Source organism: Myotis yumanensis, unplaced genomic scaffold, assembly GCF_028538775.1.
Source record: "Myotis yumanensis isolate MYYU_CA2020_CCGP unplaced genomic scaffold, mMyoYum1.0.hap1 SCAF_4, whole genome shotgun sequence".
In the NCBI taxonomy this organism is placed as follows: domain Eukaryota; kingdom Metazoa; phylum Chordata; class Mammalia; order Chiroptera; family Vespertilionidae; genus Myotis; species Myotis yumanensis.
The window spans coordinates 62,782,655-62,805,578 of NW_027223755.1; positions in this window are offsets into that span (position 1 = coordinate 62,782,655).

A 22,924-nucleotide genomic window follows, 5' to 3' on the forward strand; every position below is an offset into this window, starting at 1 on the left:
GTGGTTTTCCAAATACATTTTTAGAAAAACGATTGTTCTGACGTTTTGGTGGTTCTTCAGTGGTTCTGGGATGTTTTAAGGATTTCATTCACAAAATAGTTTTTATTTTAATAAAATACATGTGTTATATACCAACCCCTAAGAAACCACAAAAATATTCATTTAAGTTCTTATTGGTTAATTTTGTAAGTAAATATTACAAATTGGGACTTACAAAAGAAAGGATTTATTAAGGAAAAAAAAACCCTTTATTTGTTGTTCTTCAGTTGGAATTCTATAAACCATCCCATTTCTCTGCTTTTCTTTTCAGCAGTATTTATTGAGAGGACAATAAATCACTTCATATTCTGTGGTTTCATCTCCTAAAACCCCATGCTCTCACTCTCTCTTTTTTTTAAGTCCTCACCTGAGGATGTTTTTCCATTGATTTTTAGAGAGAGTGGGAGAGGGAAAGATAAGAGAAAAATATCGATGTGAGAGAAACACATCGATTGGTTGCTCCTGCACTTACTGTGACCAGGGCTTGGGCCAGGGAGGAGCCTGCAACTTAGGTATATGCCCCTGACCAGAATCGAACCCGGGACCCTTTGGTCTGCAGGCCCATGTTCTATCCACTGAGCCAAACTGGCTAGGGCAAACCCCATGCTCTCTTCAACCCACTCCAATCAGGGTTCAATACCGTCCATGTCACCAAAGCTACTCTAGTCTATCATGACACCACCTTGGCCAAACTGAGCCAGCCAAATTTGGGGTTGGTTTTTTTCTCTTTTATTTTATGAAACATTCAACATAGATGACAGCTCCATTCTCCAACCTTCTCCACACATTTCCGCCAGGATACCACCTTCGCCTGGCTTCCCTCCTGCTTCCCTAACATCCTTCCGAGTGCCCACTGCTGCATCTTCCTCTTCGGTTTGGCCCCTACCTATTGGACAGGTCAGCATTCTCCTCTCTGCTCCTCTTAGGTGACCTTATGCAGTCCCAGGGCCGTAAATGCTGTCTACATGCTCATAACTAACCCCTACCTTTAGTTTCAGATGCATTTTTCAGCCACTCGATATCTACTGAATCTCATATTTCACCTGCCGAAAACAAACTCTTGGTCTTTCCCCCCTCACCTGATTCCTTGCCTATTCTGTCCCATCTTGGTAAATGACTTCACTGTATACCCAGTTGCTCACACTAAAAACACGAAAGTCATCCTTGATTCCTTTTTCATTTACTTCCCATAGCCAACATATCCACAAGTCCTATCAACTTTAGCTCCAAAATATATCTGGAATCACCCTACCTCTCTCCAACCCTTTTGCTGCCTGCCATTCTAGTCCAAATAACCATACTTTCTCCTGGGTCCCTGCCTCAGCTTCCTGCTTCCCCTGCTGGCCAGTTGTTGTCCGAGGCTACCCTTAGCATTATAGGCTGTTTGGCAGCATCCCTGGCCTCTACCCACTAGATGTCAGTAGCACACCCCAGTTGTGACAATGAAGTCCACAGTCATAGACAAATGTCCCCTGGGGGGCAAAGCCACCTCCTGTTCAGAACCACTGCCATAGCCAGAACAATATTTATTTTAAAGAATGAGCCATAATTAATAATGATAACAAATATTAAAATAAATAATAAAATAAAAAATTAAGTCACTTTTTTACTTTAAATCCCCAGCGACTCCCCAGGTTTTCACCCCATCCAGGAAGGCTCTGTCAACTTCTCTGACTTTAAGGCCCCCAATGGCCTTATGTCTGTTCTTCAGATTAAGTAAGCTTATTCTCAACTCAGGGCATTGCATTTCCTATCCTTTCTACGTAGGATGCCTTCCCCCTGACCCCCAAACTTCTGTATGGCCACTCTCTTGCATGCTGGGCCCAGATTCTTAGCAAGTCTTTTTCTCACCACTCTACTTCACACTGTGGGTCCGCACTTTTCATGCTCATGTCTGCTTTCCTCATAGCATCCACAATTACCTGAAGTTGCTTTACGTGTATGTTTGCTTGTCTGTTTCCCTGACTACAATATAAGCTCTGAAAGAAAGCCCTGGTCTGCTGAATTCCCCCCACCACCCGTCCCTGCATCTCCTGTGCTAGGCACACAGTAGGTGCCTGAGAAATAGCCACTGAGCTTTAGAATTCTTCATCTTGGCCTAACATACTGATGTGGTTATATGTGAAACTTTGCAGTCTAATGTTTGCAGGTGTATTTGATAGAATAGGACACCAGTCACACAGAGCTCAAATGGATTCCTGTGTCGACATCATGTGTTTCGTGGGACAAATGTTTTCTTTTATAAGGAAAAGCTGCTAACCTGATTGGATTAAGCTTGGGGCCCAAATGCCAATAAACAAAAGTTTGGCAAAGTTAACAATATCAACCTCATCTTTTTAAGTGACCGTAGCTGTGTTGAAACCCATTCCCAGAGGTGACAGCCTAATGAATCTATCTACTGCGCCATGGAATCTTCTGCTTGATTTAAGCTTTGTCAGGGGAATGCAGTATTGACGTTTTAATGTCCATGGATTATGGTAATGCGCTTAACTATATTGATCTGCTCAGCGTTCTGTACTTGCTTTGGCTGCCATCCCAAAAACTCCAAGAGAAGGAAGTGTCCAGATGGTCATAACATGGGCTATGGAAAAGGTTCAAAGAAGTAGCACATCAATTGAATTCACAAAATATTACACATCAAATATTGACACCTCACTTAAGCCACAAGTCTGATGGGAAGGTGCTTGATGGGCTAAATGCATCCTACCACTGACAAAAATCGTGTGTGTGAGGAGAGTGAGAACTTCCCAGCTCACCCACAGTGAAGGAGGGACAGAGGAGTAACTTTCCTTGTGTGACGCTTGGGCTCTGCTATTCAGGAAAGGACCTCAGAAGTAATGCAGGAGTGAGTCCCACAGGCAGAGAGGCACAGAGCCCTGGGGTCCCAGTGGGCCTGGCAACAGAACCATGCCAAGGACCAGGGTAATGGAAAGTACTCAGGCTCTGAAGCTGGGCAGGCCTGGGTTAGCACCCCCAGCTCTGCCTCTGCCCAGTAACTTCTCACCTGCATGCCTGCCTTTGGATTATTTCATTTCCCTATCCTTTCTTCCTCCTCCTCCTCCTCCTCCTCCTCCTCCTCCTCCTCCTCCTCCTCCTCCTCCTCCTCCTTTACCTATAAAGGGAGGAAAGTATGTTTTTGCTCTCATAAGGTGGTAGAAGAATAAAATGTGCTAATGTAAAGTACCTAGACCACAATAGCCATGCTTCTCTTCTTCCCTCTTCTTTGTTTCCTACCAGACTCTGTAGCGTCTGCTCTAATTAAAACACCATGTGCATTACCTACCTGACCTTGAAACCAGCAAAGACCTTCAGAGAGAGAGAGAGAGAGAGAGAGAGCCCAGAATCACGTCTGTTCTCAGCAGCTTTTGTCAACTGCCTCAGAGGAAAGATTAGCTTGTGTGAGTTGCTGACATTGAGTTACCCTCTGTCCTCTAAAGGGGAACTAAAGGCTTGGCAGGAGCTGTTGGGGGATGGGAGGGAGCTCTTGGGGAAGCATCTGTGCCCGCTCCCCCACATTGCTGGCCCACAGAAGAGCGGGGAACAGCAGCCCCATCCTGCCAGGCTGCTCCTCATCACAGATGCCACAGACACTTCACAGTCATTATAATAAAAGCTGAGGCTGCCAGCCCTGGTTTCATAAAACGAGGGAATAAACAATAGCTAGCAGATTAAATAACACAGGGCATTTTATATTCACATTTGAGAGTTTAGTAGAAACTGAGAGCATAATAAATAAAAACGACTGCGATGGCCTTTAATAAAGCAAACAGACCAAGGAGTCATTCATTTACCATATGAAGGATTTGTTTTCCAGGGCAATCATGCAAAAAGGCTTAGCCTAGCCCGCAGATGAAAAACTGGCCTGACCCTATCCTGCCCAGCTGAATGAACTCTGCAAACAGGATTTTCAAAGTGCCTCTTTTCAATTAATGTTTTAATATTTTGAGCCTTTTCATGGAAATTATAGCTTTAGCTGTTCAGGATGACTTAGGTGACTGCCTGATTTACAAATGTACCCACGCAGTGCCAATAGCTTTTGCAAATTAGATTTTTAAAATAATTCACATGGTGGCTTTTTAATGTACTCAAGTGCTTTCCCTGTGCACCTTCCAGCCTCGTTCGGAAGTACAGATTTGCAGAGTCTAGTGCACAGTTCAGCTCTTTTTTCATACTTTTCTCCTTCCCTTTTAGACAACTTCAGTACTGCTTTAATTTATCAGGATAATGGAAAGAGAACCATAAGGCTCAAGATGAGATGTCAATCATCAAGGTTTCCTTCACAGTGGGTTTCAGATTATCACCAAATCTCCAGCCCTCTCTCATCTTGCAGCTATATTATTGCCACAGCCTCTCGCTGTTTTGATCCACTGTGTAAACCGTGGCCAAGGTATTCTTCTTAGAACATTGCTCATACCGCATTATTCCTTGTCCAAGAAATATAAAAGCATCCTATTGCCTCTAGTCCAGCAATTTTCAATCGGTGTGCCACAAGAATTTTTTTAAACATGCCACTACCTGACTATTTAGTCAGTAGCACTGACCTCTTTTCCCTTAGATTGTCAAGTAAAAAATGGCAACAGCCAACACAACAATAGCCATTCAGTGTGAATTAATCAAAATAATACCTATTTTTTGTCAGATTGGCAAAAACTATAATATGTTTTTTGGCCATGAGATAAAAAAAAAGGTTGAAAATCACCTCTCTAGTTTAAACTTTCAACTCTTCATCCTAGCATCACCTCCCACTCCCCTTTTAAAAAATATACTATTTTTAAGAGTACTTTTAGGGTCACAGCAAAATTGAGAAGACAGTATAAAGAGTTCCTATATACCCCTTGTCCCCACACATACACAGCCTTCCCCACCATCAACATCCAGCACCAGAATGATACATCTATTATGACTGATGAGCTTACATGGACACACCCTATCACCCAAAGTGCCTCGTTTACACTTGGATTCACTCTTGGTCTTGTACAAATGTACAATGACATGTATCAACCATTGTAGTGTTGTACAGAAGTTTCACTGCCCCCCAGCCCTCTATGCTCTTCCTATTCATCCCTCCCTCCCCTAACTCCTGGAAACCACTGATTTTTTTGCCTTTTCCAGTGTTGTATTGTTGGAATCATACATTAAGCAGCCTTTACAAATAGGCTTTTTTTTTCACTTAGTAATATGCATTTAAGACTTCTCTATGGCATTTCATGTCTTTTTATTCTTTTTAGCTTCATTTATTCATCACCTACTGAAGGACATCTTGATTGCTTCTAATTTGGGGCAATTATGAATAAAGCTGCTATAAGTATCCGTGCGCAGGTCTTCGTGTGGACTTGAGTTTTCATCTCATTTGGGTAAATCCCAAGGAGCATGATTGCTGGATTGTATGCTAAGAATGTTTTGTGTTCTCTGTAACTGCCAAATTGTCTTCCCAGTGGCTGTTCCTTTTTGTACACCCTCCAGCAAGGACTTAGAATTCCTACTGCTCCACATTCTTGCCAGAATTTGGTGCTGTCAAATGTTTTGGATTTTTGCCATTTCAATAGGCGTGATGTCTGACTCTTAAATCCCAATTTCCACTCACCTTGTCTCTCCAAACATTTGCACTTTTCTCAAATGAGAGCATGCTGCTATTATTCAGCATGTATTTCAACTGAGCTCCCACCAGCCTCAGTTCCAGCCCTTTGCCTTTGCCTTTGCCCAGGCTTTTCCTCACACCCAAGTCTATCCCCTTCTTCTGTGCCAAAAACATCCTATGCCCTTCTTCGTGGAATCTTCTTGATTATAGCAGACATTGTTTCCCTTCCCTTGCTATGAAGTTTCCCAAGGATATAGCTCTCAATCCTAGGGAGCTTTAAGAGATGCCGATGGCTGTGCCCCATCCCCAGAGATTCTGATCTCATTGAGTTGGGTGCAAGGACTTCTAACAGTCCTCCAGGTGACTTTGCTGCCAATGTTGAAAACCAAGCTCCAAGACTTACAGTCCTCACCAGACAACCAAATACAGCTGACCCTTGAACAACATGGGTCCACTCATGAGCAGCTTTTTTTAAATAAATGCATTGGAAAATATTATGGAGATTTCCTTACTACCATAAAGCAATCGTATTGATCGGGCTAGGCTATCATAAAGCATCACATTGCTGCTTCTTTGTTTTCAATGCATGAATTGTTATATCTGTGAATAAATGTTTCTTTTTCACATTATTTTTTCATTATTGATGCCTCATATTAGTAATATTGCAACATCTATAGTGTTTTGTATCATATAAGACAATATTGATGTAGGTACTGACAGATAATTCAACTTATAAACAGATGATGTAAACTTATGGTATCAAGAAATACAGTACAGTACCCTAAGTTATTTTCTTTTCCTAATGATTTTTAAATAATCTTCTCTATAGCTAACTTTACTGTAATAATGCTGTACATAATACATAAAACATGCATGCTGGGGTCCAATCCCAGTGGGTCCAGTGGTCCCCAAAGGTGTGGACGGAGTCGGCGAAGATGGAATGACACGAAGACAGCCTTCAGTTGATCAGCAGCCTAGTCAGGACCTCTAGCCAGGAGCTCCAGCCAAAGTTCTGGTCGGAGTTCTGGTTAGGAACTGATGAGGCTCTGATGAGGATCTGATGTTTATTGTCTTGTTACATCCGTATTTATACCAGCCGATTTTAATCCTGTCAATTCTATTACAAAGGTTAGGGCATTTCTTATCTCCATTCCAGGGAGTAAAGATTATGTAGCTTAACTACCCGCCTGGCACTTAATTAAGGGGTTGTATCCCCTCCCTAACCTCAGGGAAAGATCCCCACCTGGGGAAACAACCTTTCTCGGAGAGGTGACCTTGGTTAAAACACATGGCGTTAAAGGGAGCAAACATATTAAGAACAGTATGTTATATATGCCAGGTCCATTGAAACATATGCTGTGCAGATGTTTCTTTCCTGCAGCGACTGTGTCAAGCAGCAAGGATGGACCGGCTTCCGGCACATGCAAACTGTGGGTTAACTGACTGGCTTCCTATTAGTAGTTAGATTTTTGTGGAGTAAAAAGTTATGCATGGACTTTTTAGTATACATTGTTCAAGGGTCAACTGTACTTTACTACAAATTACATTGTATAACCAGGTCAGTAAAGGTAGGCCTCAGTGCTGGTATTTTTCGAAGCTCCTGAGTGATTCCAACATATATTTAGGGCTGAGAACCACCTGCATTCTTTATTAAAATTTGCTTCACATGTATCATCTATTGAACTAGATCAGTGGTTCTCAGCCTTGGCTGCACATTAGAATCACCTGGGAATCTTTTTAAAATCCTGATTTCTGGGCCTCATCCTCCGGAAATTCTGTTTCTTTGTTACGGGGTGGGGCCACAACATTAGTAACAAAGAAACAGAATTTCTGGAGGATAAGGCCCAGAAATCAGGATTTTAAAAAGATTCCCAGGTGATTCTAATGTGCAGCCAAGGTTGAGAACCACTGAACTAGATGGTCAGTTAATGGGGATTCTACTTTTTGATTGCTGATGCTACCCCATCCCATCTCTAAAACACCCAAAATACTGAACATGTGACAGAAGTTAGTAAATGTCTAAGTAGGTAAGTACAGGCATACCTTGTTTTATTGCATTTTACTTTATTGTAGCTCACAGATGTTGCTTTTTTTTCCTTTTTTTTTTTTTTACAAATTGAAGGCAAGCCCCTTCACCAGCAAAGGGATTACCACTGGCCTCACTGTGAGACTCACTTTAGTGTGATGGTCTGGATCTGAACTCGTAAGCCCTTACGAGTAGGTACTTTCTGGTAACTTGTTTGATTTTTTTCCTAAAGAAACTGTTTAGGTCCATGGATTAGAGGCAAGATCATGTATTTAAATCTTAAATGGGTCACTTATCTTCCCTCAGATTAAATTCCTGTGCCTCAGCCAAAGGCTAAATATTTACCCTCCACTAACTGTCCTGCAAATGTTTGCCATCTTAGAGCAGGGGCCTCGGAGCGAGTGTAGATGATTTACTATAGTCTGTCTCACCGTGGAGGAAAATAAAAATGTCAATGAGAAATGAGGGGAAGAAGCATTCACATTCATGATTGTTTGTTTTGAGAATTTTGCTGCTGCTTATCCACAGTTGTGTTATGAAGCCATCATTACCACTTGCTGACTTAAACAACAACAACAAACAAACAAACAAACAAAAAACAACACTAAGGTAGTTAACCAGACAAAAAATGCTACTTGCTAGCCCACCTGAACTGAGCTTCTTACCAATTTCAGCCCATCCTGAAAATATGATTCAACCTTCTAGAAATTGGTCTTCTTCATTTCTCTCCCAGACACAAAGCATATCAGGAAAAATCCACTAATGGTCAGTCCCAGCAAAGCTTCCAAGGAATGAGTTCTTCCCCTGGAAGTGAGGCCACAAATTAGTCCACTGACTCAGTTGTCTGCTGAGTGGTTGAACTCTGTCTTTCCTAAAATACACCTCATTTATAGATTCCTGCTCATTATGGTGTTGCTGTAATACTAGAGCAGCAAGATTTATTTTGTGAAATGTATTGCTTTCAAGGATGCAAATGACCTTAAAGTGGACTAAGCCCATCAAAATGCAGAAGCTAGGTGCTGGCCCATTCAGGAAGTTGACCTGTATTTATTTCTCCTCCCCCATGTCCCATAGAAATGAATGTAAAGATATCTGAAGAGGTGTAAATCCACAATAATATGTGACATTCCTCATTCCCCCCCTCCCCCCGCCCCCGTCCCCTTTTTCCACTTTAAAAAACAATCTCCTTCAAGAATTCTCTGCACATATCTCTAAAAACACTAAGTCATTATAATGAATTATTCATTTTGGAACAAAGTGAAATACACAAGAGAGAAGGTAAGACATATAAGTCCACGAATGATCGGGACCAATGAGGGGCCATAAAAAGAAGCCATGCCAAAAAAAGAAGGAAAGTGGAGAGAAGTTGGGAAGCAGCAGAAGTAGTAATGACCGAGATAAAAAGCAGATGAATGGCCCTGGCTGGTGTGGCTCAGTTGTTTGAAGCATCATCCCATTTGCAGGTTCAATTCCTAGTCAGGGCACATACTCCAGTTGAGGATTCGATCCCCAGTCAGGGTGCGTACTGGAGGCAATCGATCTGTTTCTCTCTCACATGGATGTCTCTCTCACATTGATGTTTCTCTCTCCCTCTCTCTCTCTCTCTCTCTCGCTCTCTCTCTCCCTCCCTCCCTCCCTTCCTCTCTCTCTAATATATATATTCTCAGGTGAGGATTTTTTAAAAAGTAGATGAATGGGCCAGTAGAAGATAGATTGGGAATTCTTTTTAAGAGATCAGCATGCTCTTTTGGCTTTTAGCCTTTCCTGGAAAGTCCCACATGAAAGAATAACAGTGCAGGAAGTTGGAAAAAAAGCATAGACTATCTAGAGTTCCTTTTCTAAGCTACTTACCAGACAATCATAACCTTCTGATATTTTTTTCTGCTCAACTATTAAGAAGCTCTTCAAGTACCTGTAGCTTATGGCAGTGAAGGAAAAAAACGTCTGGATTTCAGTCCTAGGATTCCTTTTGAATCCAATGTCTGATTCCATAGGTTATGTTTATGTGACATCAAAGCAACTATTTTAACTTAAGGGACGAGAAGTGGGCCTTTGGCATCAGATAGACAAGAAACTCAAGGTGTGTATGGCTTTTTCTTGTTAACCACTCAGGTCAGCATTTCTAGAAGGCGCCTCTCTCCTGCCAAACTGCAGTGTCCTTCCTTTGTTCTTCCACAGAGGAGCTGTAAATCACTCAGAGGATAAACTGGCAGTTGTTACATAAACACTGAATGCAACTGAACATTCCTTTCAAATGGTGTCATAGCAAAACCAACAAGGCTGGAAGAATTCGCAATACTTGGAAGAAGAAAGCAATACAATAGCCTTAGAAATACTGGCAATGCTAATGAAATAAATCTACAGCATTGACTTAGGGGCTGCGGGGGGCGGGGGGCGATTCAAATACAGAAACAACAACAAAACAGCAAAGTCTCTATGTAAAAGGAAGCACCACTATTAAAGTAATCAAATGTCTCACAGTAACCAGAAGTTCTATTGCTTCCCACAAGATCAATCTAAAGTGCTTTTATGCTGCAAAATTACAGTTTACAGTGGCATGTGTGATTAAGGAAGTAGCAGTGAAAACGCCTACCTGTCTGCTGGAAGAAACAAAAGCCAGAAAGGATAACAAACTATTCTCTGTTATTTTTCTCAGGACTTAAAGTCAATTTAATTCAACAAGGGTTGGCTTCATTTCTATGTGCAAAGCCCTTCATTCTCCTTTGCTCAATTCAAACTAGTTTATTGAGCGTATAATATGGACCACTGGTGAAACATGTTGTATTTAATGGTCAAGAAGACTCCATTGAGAGAGATTCACGTGGGAGCAAGACCCTAAGTGGCTGAAGGGCAGAAAAGACATCAGATGGGAGGTAACATCTGAAAGATGTTAAAAGATCGGGCTGAAGGGGATGGCTGCGTACTGTGTTTCAGATAGAAAGAATATCACAAGCAAAAGCACAAATATGTGAAATCATTACACTGTTGAGACAAGAGCAGATAGTTCAGTATAATTGTAGATGGGTAGGAGATGTGTGAAAAGAGAGACGAAAGCTGTATTGGTTGGGATTCTTTAGGTTGAAGTGACTGCAGCACAATTAAAACTGGACTAAGCTCAGAAAGGTGTGCATTGGCGCACTTACCTGGAAACTCAAGCGTTGCTCTGGCTTCAGGCGGAGCTGGATCCAGGGACTCCCACCTTGCTCCTAAATTTTCCTCTTTTCTCTCTGTTGCTTCTTTATCATGTTATACTTGTTAACTCCTGGCAGCCCAATCTTTTTTCATAGTTACTTCTAGCACTCTCTACAGAAAATGAGCTGCTCTTTCTCTACAGTTCAGACAAAAGCTTTAGAATAGGGACTCAATTGTCTTATTTAAGTCATTTCTGCCTGTCCCTTAACCAAATATTGTGTCTAGAAGGATGTGTCATACCCTGGCTGGTGTGGCTTGGTTGGTTGAAGCATCGTCCTATACACTAAAAGCTGGCAGGTTCGATTCCCGGTCAGGACACATGCCCGGGTTGTAGGTTCAGTCCTAGTCAGGATGAATATGGGAGGCAACTGACTGATGTTTCTCTCTCTCTCCCTCTCCCCTCAGCTCTGTCTAGAACAGTGGCTCTCAACCTTCCTAATGCTGAGACCCTTTAATACAGTTCCTCATGTTGTGGTGACCCCCAATTTCATTGTTACAAATTGAACATAATTAAAGCATAGTGATCAATCACAAAAACAATATGTAATTATATATGTGTTTTCTGATGGTCTTAGGCAACCCCTGTGAAAGGGTTGTTCAACCCCCAAAAGGGATCACGACCCACAGGTTGAGAACCCCTGGTCTAGAAGGATGTGTCATGTCTTCACTCCTGTAGCCAACAAAAGTGCCGGAAGCTGGTCCATCCTTGCTGCTTGACACAGTCGCTGCAGGGAAGAAACATCTGCACAGCATATGTTTCAAGGGACCTGGTGTATATGGCATACTGTTCTTAATATGTTTGCTCACCTTCTTGGCGCTATGTGTTTTAACCAAGGTCACCTCTCCGAGAAAGGTTGTTTCCCCAGTGGGATTTTTCTCTGGAGTTAGGGATTAACAGGACTAAGGAAGGGAATAAAACCCCTTAACTAAATGCGAGGCAGGTAATTAATCACTTTAACTACGAACAATCACTTAGGATAATCTCCTTCAGTTACTTCCTTGTAGCTTAACAGAACAATAGAGTAGTGACTTTGGAATGGAGATAACAAACGCCCTAACCTTTGGAATAGAATGGATAGGATTAAAATCAACTGGTATAAATACAGATGTAACAGGACAATAAAGACTGAACCTAGCTGGAGAACGTGGCTAGACTACTGATCAACTGAACTCTGTCTCCGTGTTATTCTTTCTTCACCGACTCCGTCCACACCTTTAGGAACCCCTGGACCTGTTGGGGTTGGACCCCAACAAAAAAGGATTAATGCCAGCCAAACCATGTGGATTAGGGAGGAGGGCATGAGTCCCCATAAAGAATCTTAAAGGCACCTACCAAACAAAGAACTAGCTTCTGAATGGGAAAAACTGCAGGTTTTGTGCTGCAGGGACCATATTTTGAGGGCTCTGAAACCAGTCTGAAGAATGTGTGCCTGCTTCACCAGTGGAGAGCCACTGAACATTTTAATGTGGAGAAGCAGCATATTAGTGCTGTTCCAGAATGATGTGGTCCAGAATGGAGAACAAGTCAGAGTTGGAAGTGACTGAAAGAGCTGAGAGATGAGTGGATCCAGTGATAATGTCTGACACAGAAAGTAAGGGTCCAAGCTAGAATTGTGGTCCTGATGTTTGAAGGGTGATGGATGAGTATTTGGCTGAGTTCTGTGGAAGAGAAAATGAGACATCAAAATGATTTCTGCTTTCAAATCTGGTCAATTGTAAAGACAGGGGAGTCAGGAGAAGTCTTTTGGCCCTAAAGCTGGTTTAGCTGACCAGTGCTGAGTCTGAGGATAGGTGGTGCTCCTGGAAGAGATTTTCATCAGGCATCTGGGAAGTGCAGTCTAGAAGTAGAGCCAAGTTCAAACAGATAACTGTGGGAAACACCAAGGTAATCCTAGGGGGCAGTCCCTCTGGTGTCTATGTTCATGCCCGGTGTGTGTGTGTGTGAGGGGGTGTCCACACAGGTACTGAAGTGCAGTAGAGGGCCTGGGGTTTTGCCCAGCTGGTAACTGTGATAGGTAACAGAGATAAAGAGAGGGTACAGGACAAATTGGGTGATGAGCTGATTCTTCTCTTAATCTCTCCCCTAACAATTGAAAGTTCTCATTTCTTCCTCTCATTTTCTTACTTTTCATTCTGCATGTATATGTCAACCCTCTAAATTTGTTAGCCAGTCTGAAGAATCTTCCCATTCCCTAGTCTCTAGTTATTTGTCAAAATATCTCCTCTATGGATTATCAACTCCTCCCCAACCACCAACATCTATCACATTCATCCCAGTAGGTCTTGTGAAGGTAGCCATTCCAGACTTGGGACTAAGATCTGTGCTCCAGGTCAGTGTTGCTGGGTGACTGTTCCCATGTTATTAGCCTTTGAAACCTCATTTTCCTCATCTGAAATGAAGAGTTAGTAACCGTACTACCTTGTGAAGCTTGAATAAAATACATGTGGTGCAGAAGCAATAGTGTTGTTTAACTTGCCTAATTGTGTGTCCTGGTGAAAAATAACTTGTGAATGAGTGTGAATCTGGAGGAGGATCCAATCTTACTGTTCTTGAGTTTTTTTCATTTCGTCCCTCATAGAACTTTCCTCCCTAGGGTCCCAATTTTAGTTGAAATTTGTTGCTGAAATGACATTCTGATTTACTTGTCAATCTAGTTTTGAGATTACCTATTTTACAAGATATCTCAGATAAAGTGACTTTGAAAGGAAAGGAGGAAGAGAGAGAGAGAAAAAAAAGAAGTAATAAAAGGAGGATGGAAAGTGAGGGAGCCAAGAAGAAACCAACCTGGCTCCTGTGGCTCACCCCCTCTTATCAGGAGCAGCAGAAAACGTCTGGCTGACTACTAGGTCAGAAGATAGTCTTCCACCCAAGGCCAACCCGACTCTTTCATCCCATCCAAGCTACCCTTTCCTCAAAACCTCCGGGTGGTTAATCACTAATCTCTACTGCACTAACCTGTAACATTTACCTAAAACAGTAGTTCTCAGAGTGTAGTCCTGGGACCAACAGCATCAGCAACTCCTGGGAATTAGGGAAAATGCAAATTCTCAGGCTCCACCTCAGACCTACTGGACCAACACTTCAAAGGGTGGGGCCAATAGTCTATGTTTTAGCAAGCCCGCTCTCTAATTCTGATGCATGCTTACATTTGAGAGCATGGACGGGAAGACTTCCCTCAGGGTTGTGGGGCGGTTACTTTGTTCTGGAGGAATGAAATTCTTGCCAGCGGCACTCAGATCCTACCCCACTGGCAGGCTCTGGTCTTACTGCCCACAATGGATACCTGCTGGTGGCCAAGGGCAGATTGCTTCAAGCAAATGGCAACCAGGGTTGAAGTAAGTTAGAACAAAACCTTACTCCCCAGTCAGCAGGGGCTCCACAGGAGTGAGATTCCTTCCCGCCAGGGCTGACCCACAGACCCTGAGCAATGGATGAATGATTACTCTGACACATGTTTCTGTGAGAGGATCAACGGGCTGCTTGGCTTGAGAAACCAAACAGCCCCATTCGCCTGCCTCCTCAGGCTTTTATTGTAACAACAACTTGAACTAAAATTATTAGATACTATCAGCAGGGTAAGCACCCTTGAGAAGACACATGTGTCTGCAGTGTCCTTTAAGCAAGGACATCTGAAGACTAAGCATAAAGATTTCAGTAAACACCCGGGGGCTCAGACTTGTTTGGAAAAGTCAAGGCAGGCATAGCTGCCTTCAGCCAACTCCTATCCCATGCCTCCCCACACCTTCTGGCCCACCTGTGGGAACGCTGTGGGGTCCAATACTCATGGTAGAGAATCTGCAGCCAACTGAGGTCCTGCCTTGTGTTTCAGCTCTTACTTTGGGGGAATGCAGGTGGCACCCTGCAAGAATCACTTAGGAAAGTTCATTTGGAGATTCCTGTGGACAGATTTCTTTCCCACCAGGGCTTCTTTCTCAAGTTCTGGGTTACAGCACCTGAACACTTGCAAGAGGGAGGTGACCGCCCTTCACCTTCACAGAGGGCGCAGTGAGGCTGTTGTCAAGGCGAGGACCTTCATCAGATTCGGGTGTGAAGAAGTAGAGGAGCTTTCAAACCCATGATCTATTCTCTCCTATTCTCAACCTTTATGAATAAAACACATATTTTAGCATTAGTTCCAACCAAGGTGGGCACATAGACATGTGGTGTGTGTGTATGTGTGTGTGTGTGGGGGGTTATATTGTCATTAGAGATAATGAAGGAGAAAGCCTGGCCATATACTACACGTAGGAGTGGTAATCTTGGGGCAGTCGGGGGGGAGGGGGTGGGTTATGATCACAGGCCTGCAGGTGAGTTGGGAAAACAAGTGATAAGAAGGAAATGGTGCCATCTGGGAGAGAGGCGAAAGGCAGGGCAATGTTGCCAAAGCCAAATGTCATGTCCTTCCCTGTGTATCTGAGGCCAGCCTCCTGCTTGGCTATTAATCTTCAGGAGGGTATTAATCTTACGCCTGACAATACAGAGGGCAGAAAAAAATAGAAGGGGTCAAGGAAGTCCAGAAATATTTACTTTAGAAAAATTAGCTTTATTGGACCGTTTCATTTATTTCAGATTAGAGCTAAGAGTCTACACCCTCCTTGTCTTTTAAATGTTTTGGTTTCTTGCCAAAAGAAGTGAAGCAGAAGCATGTAGACAGTCACCGCAGGTGCCTTGGAGGGGAACGAGAGGCCTAGGTGGGCTGCAGGGGGAGACCACGCACAACCACGCGGATTTCTCATCCCCACGGTGGGGCCAGGGCAGCACCAAGCGCAGGAGTAGGAGCGGCTCCTTAATGAATCTTGGTATTTTGAAAAGGCGTTGATCGGTGAGGCTGACCCAAAATGAGTACAACTGTCACAGTCGAAAACCCTGAAGAAGCCCTTCTCTCGGGCACTTTGCTTACAGCTGGAGCCCACATTCTACAGAATGAATGCGGTGATTTATGCAGCAGGAAGACGACTGGCTGCCGGGCAACAGGGGGATTTTCTGCGGCAAGAATTTCTGTCATAGCCTTTTCTGACCCTTCACCCTGGTGACTGAAATTTAAAAGTAAAATGAATGCCTGTTCCATGAGTTATTGAGTTTTCCTACCCTGCACTTAGCATAACTTGCTACTTGGGAGAAAAAAGGAATAAAGGGCTGTTCAGTCAAATGTCTGAATTAATGATCTCTCAAAGCGTCTTGGATTTTGATGGTGGATTTGAGGATGTAGAGGATATGGGTGTTTTCTGAGAGATGCAGCTTTATTGGGGCTTGTTATCGAAAGAGAAGCTAATCAGCACATTGGTGAGGAGACTCCAGTGAGGAGGGCGGCCCCCGCTGGGAGGTGATTTTTAGCTGTTCCAGTGAACCCGCCGCCGATCTTGGTTTCCAAGCCCTCTCCGCTCCTGTTGACCTACTTTCAGGAAATTGATTCACAGAAGCACCAGCCCTGACCTTGCCAAAGGGGTCAGTAGAGAGAGGACAAATTGAATTTACCTTAGATTTGCCAAAACAAATCTGGTGATTTAATTGAAAAAGAATGGGTGTTAATTAGATCATGGGGCAGACGAGGCCAAAAGGAGCCATATGGCAGTTTTTTTTATCTCCATGAAATTGCTTTTGAGATTATTTTTATATTTAAACCAAAAGTTTCCAAGATCTTTTGATGGTAGTCATCTGGCATTGCAGGAAAGTCAGAGAGAATGAACATATATTGTCCATAATGGACACAAAGCCTGTGCACTCAGCACCAGCCTGTTGTTGGCATGGCTTTTTCTAGCTGGAAGTTTTCCCTGAAGCCATCAGCATCTATGGCAAGGCAGCTTAAAGACAGTGAGGCTAGAAATACAGATGTCCACCTTCAACCACTGGGAAAAGCAGTGTAATCCAAGAGAATAGTGTCTGTTTGGAACCAGGAACACCCTCCTTGGAGAAGGCCGCTTGACAGCCCTCACTGTGGCAGCCTCATTCTGGAAGACAGAGCATTCTGAAAGGAGCTTCCTAAAATTCCACCATTCACTGAGAATACCTACTATGTGTCAGGTGCCAGGGAGTATGTCGTACGGCACTTAGAGTTTGATGAGCCAGAAAATACATGAATAGCCATAATGAAAAGCATAATATGGTAAATATCATAAGCATACAACAATCTGACAGCTAGCTTTCTGACAATTTCCAAGACTCAGTTGGCCTGGCACTGACCATATGGCAAATCAAGATATGACTACAGCACCCAGCAAGCATTTATTTAGCAGTGCCCTTGAGAAAGTGAGCTCCACAGGGCAGGGGGTGTTGTCTGCTTGGTACAGTGCTGTATTACTGTTACAGAAAGAACAAGGACAACAACAATAGCAACTTCTCCTTATTGAGGTCCTATTATGCCAAGCACTGTGGTTCAGAGTTTACATATATAATCTCATTTAATCTTTTTAAGAGCTTTATGAAATAGATCTTTTTATCCCCATTTTATGGCTGAGGACATTGTGACTTAGGTTGGAAAATCAACTTGTTTACAGTCACACAGAGCTGAAGGATAGAGAAGCAAAATGGAACCCAAGCCAACCACTGAAGAATAGGTAGGAGGAGGGCATGGATTTGGCCAAGCAATAAGAAAGTACAAGATTAGACAGATGCAAGTCACTTGCAGCCATGGGTTGGCAGCTTGGTCAAGGCTGCACAAAGGATAAGAGATGAAAGAGAATGTTCTTGCTGGGGAAGCATCCAGCCTAGGGCTCCTCACACTCTAATGTGCATACGAATCCCTGGAGTCATGTTAAAATGCAGACGTGGATTCAGCAGACCTGAGATGCAGCATTTCCAACACATTTCCAGGGGATGTGATGCTCCTGGTCCAAGGCTTCAGTTTAAATAGTGTCTAGTTCGTTGATCCCTAATGCTGGTGTAAGAACCAGTGCTCAACAGGCAATACAGTCCAGAGCTAAATGAAATTTAAAAAGACAGAAAACTGAGTATTGTGCTGGTCTACACCACCATCATGTTTTTCCTGACCCCAAATTATACCTTCTAACTAAAAATCTCCTGTATTTATTTATGTTAACTTTATTTTTCAATTATAGTTGACATACAATATAGCTTCAAGTCTCACTGGAATCTGTTCTCCACCCAAATTTCTAAATGTTTTTCACATTCTGTCACTACTTAGTGTAAACTCTCTCCAACACTTCCCATTGCACTGAGAGTAAAATCCAAACTAATACCTAGAGTTTCTGATGTTCCACCTCACCTTCTACCATTACACCCCTCACTTCAACTTGCCGAACCTATTCCCACTGTAGGGACTTTTATGTTCCCTGTGCACAGCACTTTTCACTCTCTGGTACTTTTCTTGATCATCAACTTACTTAATAACTAAGTTTTATCCATCTACCCCCAGATCCCCGCTTCAGAATGTGAACTTCATGAGAAGAGACATTGACTTATGGCTATATACCCAGTATCGAATATACCATATGGCATATATGAGGCCCTCTACAAATAATTCATAAACATATACTAGTACAAATTAAACATCAGCAAAATACCATTATTTATGTACCCTTAGGGGGTATGCATTTTTTAAGAGACAACATTCTGTAAGCAATAAGTAGCAGCATATATTACAGTTCATATCTGATAGTGAAGGACTGGAAAATCTTGCCCAAGGTAATGACAAACTGAATTTGCACAAAGCCAAGGAAATGATGTTTTCTTGTCACTTCCAATTGTTTTAAAGTGTTCAGTAACCAAGAACTTATTGTAGTATTTTTGCTTTTATATCTAGAAGATCTTCTGATTCTGGTTCCTGAAAGATTTCCTTGTCAGTTTCTTTGAGCAAATACATCTCAAAGATTGGCATTCCATTGCAATTTGAATCCCTTACAGTTACTTGATTCTCCCAGCATTTAACATATAAGCTATTCCAAGATATCAGGCCAGTAGTGTGTTCTGAATAGCTATCAGATGGAGGAAAGATTTATCTCTCTATGTATTTATACACATATAGGAATCTCTCTTTCTCTCTCTCTGTATCTCTTTTATTTCTGCTATTTGTTGTTAGTAGAAAGTATGTCAGTTTGCTGTAGATATTTATTTCTTTGAATTCTTTACTCACAAAGCTGGCAAAAACCAGCAGACAAATACATTTATTCCAATTTAAAGGACATTAGTCTCTTTTAACCAGTTATCAATAACAGTATAAACACACATGCACACACACATATATGTCTATCTATATACTAATAAAAGGCTAAGTGACCAACTGACCGACATGCCAGTACATATGACATGCAATGGCAATTTAAAAATAAATGTTGACTCGTGCATGCGCAATACATAAAAACTCTCACTGACACCAATCAAATGCATGTGTTTCCATCTGTCATTGCCAATCATGAATTTGGTTGTTTTTGTTGATGTTCTGAAGCTGAAAGAAAGCAGTGTCATCAACAGAATATGTCTGAAGACCAACTATTGGCACAACATACCATTTGAGTGATGATTCCATCGATTCAACGGATGATGCTGAAAAGGAAAATTTTCCCATCGAATTTCTTAATAGTATCACTCCTTCAGGAATGCCGTGTCATAAGTTAAACTTGAGAGTAGGTACAATCATCATGCTACTGAGAAATCTTAATAGTAAATGGGGTCTTTGTAATGGTATTAGATTTATTACCAAAAGATTGCAACCTAACATAATTGAAGCTGAGCTATTAACAGGATCTGGGGAAGGAGAGGTTGTTTTGATTCCAAGAATTAATTTGTCCCTGTCTGACACTGGCCTCCCTTTTAAATTAATGCGAAGACAGTTTCCCATGATGCCAACATTTGCAATGACTATTAATAAATCACAAGCCGAAACCGGTTTGGCTCAGTGGATAGAGCGTCGGCCTGCGGACTGAAGGGTCCCAGGTTCGATTCCGGTCGGGGGCGTGTGCCTTGGTTGCGGGCAGATCCCCAGTGGGGAGTGTGCAGGAGGCGGCTGATCGGTGTTTCTCTCTCGTCGATGTTCCTGTCTCTCTATCTCTCTCCCTTCCTCTCTGTAAAAAAAAATCAATAAAATATATTAAAAATAAATAAATAAATAAATAAATAAATCACAAGGACAAACTCTAGACAGAATAGGAATATTCCTACCTGAACCCGTTTTCAGACATTGTCAGTTATATGTTGCTTTCTCCCGAGTTCAAAGAGCGTGTGACATTAAAGTTAAAGTTGTAAATACTTCATCACAAGGGAAATTAGTCAAGCACTCTGTAAGTGTTTTTACTCTTAATGTGGTATACAGGGAAATATTAGAATAAGTTTAATCAATCTATCAGTCATTGTTTTTATCAATGTTTTTATATCATGTTTTTGTTGTTTTTAGATCATGACTTTGTTGTTCTTATATCATGTTGTTATTTTTTATTTATTAATCAATTTATATATTATTTTCATATACATTTTACTAATTTTACTTCATCTCTGATACTTCTATTATAGAGAAAGGGTGAATAGTGATATTAAAATATTTCTTCTAATTAATTTCCTTTCAGTGTGCACGAATCCGTGCACCGGGCCACTAGTGTGTGTGTGTGTGTGTGTGTGTGTGTGTGTATCAGTAGTTGTACAAGGAAAATCTGGAAAATTTGAGAAGGTACAGCAGAAGAAAATGATCTTCAAACTCTGAGTTAATGTAAAAAGATTTTATTTAATTTATTTAAATAAAAATGCTCGTTGAGTAACTACTGTTACTCTCCAACTATGTGCAGTCAGCAAGTTAGACACCTTAGGTGGGAGAAAGAGCCTGGGAACAGCATATAAGATGTCAAGCATGAGGCGAGGCACACAGAAGGTGCTCAGCAAACCCTGGCTTTCCCCCTCAGATTCTTTTAAAAAATATATATTTTATTGATTTTTTACAGAGAGGAAGGGAGAGGGATAGAGAGTTAGAAACATCGATGAAAGAGAAACATTGACCAGCTGCCTCCTGCACACTCCCTACTGGGGATGTGCCCACAACCAAGGTACATGCCCTTGACCGGAATCGAACCTGGGACCTTTCAGTCTGAAGGCTGACGCTCTATCCACTGAGCCAAACCGGTTAGGGCTCCCCCTCAGATTCTTGATTTCTCCAGTGACTTGTTATGTGTCATCAAAAGTACTGTAACTCAACTAGACTGATATACATGGAAGTGGGCAACAGTGTGGGCAGTAGCCCAGCTGACATCCAGCTGTCACCACCCCCCTTTCCCCCCCAGGACACTTCCCGTATATGAAGTCTCATTTCTATCCTCACCAGCAGCTGTTTTATTCCCATTTTCAAAAATAAGAAATGGAGACACTGAGAGATTAAATAAATTGACCAATAATATGTGGTAGATACAGAATGTAAATTAAGTTCGGGTCATTCATAGCCGTATTCATTTCACCCAGAACACATTTATTGATCGCCTTGAATCTCTGAGGCTGAGGATTCAAACAGATAGGACATGCTCCACATGCTTAAAGAGCTTTCCCTTAATGTGGGATGAAATGTATAAAACAAGTTACTTTTTAGAAGTGGAGAGAGAAAAAGACTCAGTTTGCCAGATGAAGTGAGGGTGGAGGGACAGTGAAGACTTCACCAGGATGTGATAACAGATGAGTCTTGAAAATGAATGGGCGCCCTTAGGGGAGTCTGCTGGAGGAGGAGGAGGAGGAGCTGGGTGCGGGGTGAGGAAGACAATCTGGTGTCAGGAATTGCAAATACAAGGTCCAGGGGACCTTAGGGATCAGCAAGTCATATGGTTGGTCTGGGGCAGCCGTGGGCAAACTACGGCCGCTGGCCCCGGATCCGGCCCTTTTGAAATGAATAAAACTAGAAGAAAAAAAAAAGACCGTACCCTTTTATGTAATGATGTTTACTTTGAATTTATATTAGTTCACACAAACACTCCATCCATGCTTTTGTTCCGGCCCTCCGGTCCAGTTTAAGAACCCATTGTGGCCCTCGAGTCAAACAGTTTGCCCACCCCTGGTCTGGGGTGTGGATGTGTGAGGGGGTAGCAGGAGATGAGCTTGGACAAGGGAAGTCGGGCCAAAGTGTCAGGCTGAGGAATTTAGACTTTACCTTGAAGGTAATAGGGATCTGGTAACAGATTTTAAACAAGAGGATTACATCCTCAGAATGGTATTTTCTTTTTTAAAAAATCAATATAATTTTTATTGATTTCAGAGAAGAAGGGAGAGAGATAGAAACATCAGTGATGCAAGAGAATCATCAATTGGCTGCCTCCTGCATGCCCCCCACTGGGGACAGAGCCCGCAACCTGGGAATTGAACCATGACCTCCTGGTTCATAGGTTAACGTTCAATCACAGAGCCACACCGGCCTGGCAAGAATGGTATCTTCTAACAGTCTCCCATTAGTGGTATGAAAAAAAAAAAGATGAGAAAGAGACCCTTTAAAGGAGTCGGAGAGACCTGAGGAGAGGCACGGGAGGCTGAGGCTCTGAGTCAAAGCAGTGGCTCAGAAATGCACCCATGAGCCCTCTCTGCTGCGCAGCTCAGCGTGGTGTGCTCCTTGAGGCAGCTCTGTTCCCTCAGCAACATGAGCCAACTTCCTGGGACAGGAGAGCCCCGCTCTCAGCCAGTGGCTAGCACTCACTCTCCTGTTCTCTGATTGGATTTTATGTAGGTTGTTTGTCCCTGTGATGTTGACCTTGCAAGGGTCCTGAAATTAGCCCATTAGTCACTCCTTCGCATCAAGGTAAGGAGACTCCTATTAAAATACAGCAGATTCCCTAGGAGGAAAGCAGCATTATCAGCCGCTAATGCCCTGACCTTAATTGCTTCACCGGATTAATTAGGCAGTTCCCCAGCAAAGCCCTAATCAAAGGTGGGGAGGGGGCAGGCAGAACAGGTAAATGTGAGAGAAGTGAGAGAGTAAATGAGATTCAAAGCACAAGCTGGGGAGAACTGTACTCAGGAATTTGGGCAGAAACGGAGCACTGAATGCACCGAAGATGAGAGTCAGGGAAGAAGGGGGCAAAGAGCTTCAAAGACAAAGGAGGCCAGCTCGGCTCCTCAGGCATGAAGCCCCCTTTTCACCATCCATGACAGGTCCTCTGCCCTAAAGAGAGACCCT